Consider the following 6,315-nt stretch of genomic DNA (forward strand, 5'->3'; position numbering starts at 1 on the left):
TGTCACCCAGGAACCACCCCCCCTCTCCCCAGAGAACATTCGAGAACAGGGAATTGGGTCGCTGCAGGAATGGAAGTCTGTCCACCTTCCCCACCGGCTTCCATGCTTCCTCCTCTGTGTGGGCCATGTCCACATCTGATTGTCCTGGTCACACACTGTTTGGTTTCCAGGGCCCCCAGGACAATACCTCAGCTCCCTTCCCTGGAATCCTCAGCATCACATTCTGGATTGTGTTCCCCCTCAAGTGTCCTTCTGTCCATTGATGATGACCCACTGATTCAATGTGTCCTTTGGTTTAAAACTCACCCTGGTAATTCCCCATGAGCTCGTCCTAGAGTCACCCCCACTGCACCCCCTCCTACTCCCATCCTTAGGGCCCCTCCTGCTCCCACCTCCCCAGGGACACTGCCTTCTGCCCCTCCCCCAGGCCCTCACTGTCACACTCACAGGAACCTCCAGTCCCTGACCCTGGTCACTCATCCCACACTCCCCCTGGTATCCCTCCTCCCACTTGTGTCAGGTGGGTCCTGCCTCCATTCAAGGCCCCAGGGCCAAGGTCAGCCTTTCTCTCTATGACCCCTTAGAAGTCAGCCCACCACTGACTCCACCGCAACTGCCTCATGTCTAAGTGTCCATGGTGGTCGATGGGTCCCATGAGCTTGAGGTCCGGAATCAGGTTCTAGGAAGGTGCTGTGGGTTCGTCTGTGAACTGTACACTTCTTTAGGGGCTCAGAATGGGATCAGAGACCCTCCCAGATGACTGTCCTAGGTGCTAACATAGGATCTCATAGCTGCACCTTTAATTGCACACACACACACAAGTTACTACAAACATGGCCCTGTTGAAATGCCTCTAAGGAAATGGAGCCCCCAGAATGCCCCGCGGCCTCACTCTGCAGAGGCCACAGCTCCATCCCCTCAGGGTGCTAAAGAGGCTCCTCACCCTCCCACCATGACGCCCCCCTCAAGCTGCTCTCCAGAAAGGAAATTCCCTGGGATGTGATGTGACACCCAGACATCCCTCCTGCCCCTCCCACAACTGGGGATGGATGGAGCCCCGCTTCCCTGGGGTGATGTTGCAGGATTAGAGGGGTTTCCCCTTCTCTCCTCGAGGCCAGACTAGCCCCCATGACCACAAGGGTGGTCCTGGAGCCTCAGTGCAGCTGCAGTTGGGCCTGGGTTAAGGGCTGGGTGGTTGACAGGTGGGTTTATGTTCGAGGCTGTGTCACTGTGTGCTGTGTGGACCCAGCTGACCATCCTGGGTGAGTCTCCCCCTTTCCATCTTCTTGGGGTCAGGAGTGACAATTGGGTAGATTTTTCTGTTTTCTCTGTCCTGTCTGGGGCTGGGGTCTGAATTGCTCTGGGGCCTGTAACCCTCACCCTTTTAGTCTGTTCACTGTTCTTAGACCCCGGTTAGGGACAAGATGGGATGGTCTCAGTGACCCTCTTGCTCCCTGCCACTGTGACCCTGAGGTCTCTCCGGGGACCTTCTCCTCTTGATTCCTCATGTTTCCTTGAGGGATAGTTTCACTCTCACCCAGAAAAGCCCAGAGAATATTCCAGAGCAGGGGATCAGGGCAGCAGGACCCAGGAGAGCCCACCTCTGCAGCTTCCCTACACTTGCTATTCTTGTGTGGACCTCACCCACCGCCGGCCCTCAGGCCCTCTCCCCCACTCCCCTGCCTCCAGGATAATATCTGAACTGCTTCCCTGGATTCTTCACAGTCTGAGACTATGAGGCAAGAAACCCCCTCCCCAAAAGGGCGGAGACCTGACACCAGTACGGATGGATGGATGGACATGCTGTATGAGGACATGGGGAGAGCGTCTGGGGGGAGGGGATCTTCAGGCAGACAGATGCCCCAGGAAGGATGAGAGGTCACAGCTGGTGTCGGCAGCAGCAGGGAGCACAGGGCAGGAGGTCAAGTTATGAGGACGTGTGAACCTGAAGGGTCAGGGGCCAAAGAGGGTGCCCAGAGCTCCCACGATTAGGGCATCCAGGACTTCCCAGTGGGTCTAGTGGTTAAGACTCCACGCTTCCACTGCAGGGGGCACAGGTTCCATTCCTGGTCGGGGAACTAAGATCCCGCATGCCACACAGCATGGTTAAAAAAAGAAATTAGGGCATAGAGATTCTCCCAACAGGATCCGGTAGGGTCTCCCCGTGCCCAGCCTGGGCCCACCGCAGCCCTCTTCCTGCACCAAACAACTTGCAATAAAATGTCCTCATCGTTATTCAGAAATCATGCTCTCTGCTCATTTCTTTTTTTTTCTCATATTTAGTTTGCAACCTCTGCAGAATTCTAGGGGTGGGGTGGGGAATCCTAGGCACCAGTGAGAAAGTAACTAAGGGGAGAGGCTCACAGTCTCCTGGGTGGGGGCATCTCCCAGGAAACCAGCCAGGACACATCACCCATCTGCCTTCTCCTTCCTCCCACTCCTCCTCCAGCACAGGGCCGTGCCCACCCCCTGCCACCTTCCTGGCCGGAGCTGCCCATGGCTGATGACCTCCAGATGAGCCCTCCCTCCCTGCCCTGGTGGGGACGCCCTAGATCGCCCCCCAACCCACGTCCTGTCTTCCCTGCCCTGGCCTGGACCCCCTCTGCTCCTGGCCCTGCCCACAGGATGCCCTCCTCCCTGGCTGCCCAGCTCAGCTCCTGCCCCCCCTCACCCTCCCTGTCACTCCCTAGGGCTGGACCACCCACGGGGGCCAGGACACTCCAGCAACATTGGCTTCATGGGCTCTTAAATCTGGGGTCCATCTCAGTTCTTCACCCAACAGCAGGTGCAGGGCTGCAAGAGGAGTAGGAGGAAGCTAGGAAGGAAACTGTCCCACAAAAGTCCTGCCTGGAAGCTCGGCACATGACAAAGATCAGCTCTGAGCTCCCCAGGAGCCAATGCGAGGAGGGAATAGGTGCCTCAGAATCTCTGAGATTCAACAAAGCCTTCGCTGGAGGGAAACTGGTGTCTCAGCGCTGAAGCCAGGTGTCTTGTACCACGGTTAAAAGTGGGGACATGTTTTACCCGAGGCCTCAGCGTTGACGGGAACCGGGGTCTGACACACACACAGGTGATCGCCTGGCAGCCTCATGACATGGTGATGACCACCAGGTGGAACAGCTGCCCCTGCATGGGGAGCCCTCTGTGTTCCTGTCTGCAGTACAACCAGGTTACCATCTCTGGGGGGTTACATAGTAACTGTACATAGTACGGTTACTGTACATAGTGTAGTTACATAGTAACAGTCCCCTGATTTGGCTCCCGGGGGTGTAGCCAGGAAAGCTCCTGACCCTGGACCCAGGGTGGACCACCATCCTGCACACACCACACACACAAGGCCTCTCCCACCCCTGCCTGAGGCCCTCTTGGGTGTCCTGGGACCCCCAAGCTGCCCCCCACTCACAGCCCAGCTCTGCCAGGTGGGAGCAAAGAGGCGAGGGGCGCTCTCTCAGGTCTGTTCCAGAAAGGCACGTGCCACCTTCCTGGGGCTTGTCCACTGGGCGCCTCCTCCCTTCCGTCGTGCTGTCAGTGGGAGAGCCCCGTCCCGTGGAGGGACTTGGTGTCTCTGCGAGGCCCCTGGGGTCTGGGGGCTCCAGCCACTCTGACGATGAGGGGTGTGGTGAGAGACCCAGCCCCAGCCCCGCCCGAGCCCTTCATGCAGGGACCCTGGGCTGTGGAGATCCCACTGCACTTGGGAGTTAGAGGGGTGGGCCATGGCGGTGGGTGACTCTGTCCCTCGGCTCCTGCATTAGCGGCTATAATGAATCACCCAAACTCAGAAGCTTTAAACAACATTTATTCTTACAGGTCGGGGGGCAGAAGTCCAAAATGAGTCCTACAGGCTGAATTTGATGTGTCTCAGGGCCAAGCTCCTCCCAGAGGCCGTTTCCAGCCTCTAGAGGAGCCACAGTCCTCGGCTCAGGTTCCCCCCTCCCGCTTCAAAGCTGCAGCAGCTTCTAACCTCTCTCCCTTGCCCCCTGACCTCTGTCCCCATCACCACACCCCGTCCCCTCACTCTGACCCTCCTGCCTCCCTCATTCCCTTCTAAAGACCCTTCATGGGGGCACCCAGATAATCTAGGATAATCTCTGCATTTCAAGGCCCTTAACTCCATCACATCTGCAAAAGCCCTGTCGCCCCATAAGGGACGTACTCACAGGATCTGGGGATTAGGACGTGGACAACTTGGGGCCTTATTCATCTGACTACAGCTCCAGTTCCCAGATCCCCGAGGCCTCGGGGACCTTTGCCCATGTTCCTCTCCCTCTGTGTCCTGCCCGGTCCCTGGGCTGGGCCACTCCTGGGGGCCTCCCAGCCCAGGCTCCCCCTCCTTCCTCCCTGGCTTCCTGCGGCCCCTTCTCCTCCTGGGCTCACAGGAGGCGCCTGATGTTAGCTTCAGCTCCGGGGCACTGCTTCCCTCCGGCCCCAGCTAAATGCTCTCCAGGCCTTACCTGTCAGTCATCAAACCTCCCTCGGAGGAAGATCCTATAACGATACACGCCCTACGGATGGAGACACAAGGCCCAGAGACCCTGAGTGACCTGCCCACGGTCACGGCAGGACTGAACCCCAGCCGCCCACCCGACCCCAGAGCTCAGCTCCTGCCCCCAGGTTCCCAGCCACCCCCAGTGCCCTGCCCACCCTGGCCGGGCTCTCCTGATTCATCCAGCCTCCTCCCTGGGGAGCTCCGAGCCCACCTGAATCAGGTCCCCCTCCCTGGGACCCACGGCCTAAGGGGACAGAGTTGCTGGGGCCCATGAGGGACCATGGGGGACAGGGGCCTTAGGTCAGAGTGGCTGGCTTCCTCATGCTCTGGGTCAGAAATCAGGGTCAGGGCACTGGGGGAGGGGCCGAGAGAGGGTCGCCTCTTTCTGAAGACCCCACCTCAGTCCAGGCTCCCAGGGAGGGTCACCGCAGGGCTCACCCTTAGTTGCCCCAACACCAGGAGGATCAGTCCCCAGCAGGTGGCTTCCCAGGCCCAACCCCCCACTCCCACTCCCTGGTCCCAGAGGCTTCCCTAAAGATACAGGAACTGTCACGACACCTTCAGTCAGGGGTTGCTGTCTGAGGAGCTGTGGATCTGGGGTCCAGGGAAGGGGGCCCAGTGCTGAGCACAGCAGGAGCTCAGAGGCCAGGACAGCCCTCCCCCGACCCCCCAGAGCAGCAGGCCAGCTCCCCCTCTCCCCCGCTGAGGCCCCTGTGTCTGCCTCTGCCTTTTCCCGCCAAGAACCTTTGGGGTCCCCACTTCCTCCGGGATGTGAGACTTCACCACCACTCCTGGGGGGTGTGAAGAGGGGCATCCGGCAGAGGGGCCCTGAATTCTGGGAACCTCAGGCCCCGTGATGGATGGACGCCCTACTGGGGAGCAGCCACTGGGCTGTCAGCCGTGGGGATGCTTCACCCCTCGGATGTCCCAGCCCCTCCGTGAAACCTCAGAGACACCCCACTTCCTTGCGGTCACTGTAACCGCATCCCACTCCAGTCCCCTTCCCTGCAGTTGACACTGGGGCTGGAATCACTACCAGCCCACGAGTGACCCAACCCCTTCCAGGTCTCAGACCACTGGCTGCCAAGCAGCTGCTGTTTCCCAAGTGCCCGAGCAAGCCCTGCCCCAGCTGGGACCAGTCCTGGCCCTGCCTGGTCCCGATATAGCAGTAACGGAGGACCCAGACACCCAGGCCAGCGGTCAGAGAGCTGGAAGGCCATCTCTGGGGCCCCGCACCAGCTTTCAAGCCTCAGCAGCTCACAGTTTCCCTCCCGATGGCCATTATAGGCCCACAGACATGATCCTGGGGAAAGAAATAACCCAGAGGTAATGAGGTGCCCAGACTCGAGGATGGCCTCTGTGATCTGACAAACTCCTGAGGATTGTACTTCCTCATATAAAAGCAGTAGGGCCACCGAGTGTGAACCCACCCCCCTGAGCCCACGACACGGGGCACTCCGGCAAGGCCTCTGACTGTGACGTCACTCAGTTAGCAGGCACCCCCAGTGGCTTCCAAGGCACTCGGTCACTCCAGGGTAAGCCATCTGGCTCACCCAGGCTGCCCCTCCTGGCAGCCATGCACCCACGCTCTGACCCCCAAGGATGGCACATCGAGGCCAACCCACTTTCCTGTCACCCCCTCCGGTCCCTCTGGACCTGTCTCCCACCCATGACCCGACTTGGGGGCCACGTTCTCTCCAGCCACACCCTCCTCCCTCCAGCCCTTTACAACACATCTCTGGGGGCTCCACGTCGCCCTCCCTTCCTGTCATCACCCCATCTTTCCCTGCACTGCTAGGTACCAGTGACCTCCAAGGGGCCCAATCCAA

The sequence above is a fragment of the Eschrichtius robustus genome, chromosome 14 (assembly GCF_028021215.1).
Source record: "Eschrichtius robustus isolate mEscRob2 chromosome 14, mEscRob2.pri, whole genome shotgun sequence".
Classification (NCBI taxonomy): domain Eukaryota; kingdom Metazoa; phylum Chordata; class Mammalia; order Artiodactyla; family Eschrichtiidae; genus Eschrichtius; species Eschrichtius robustus.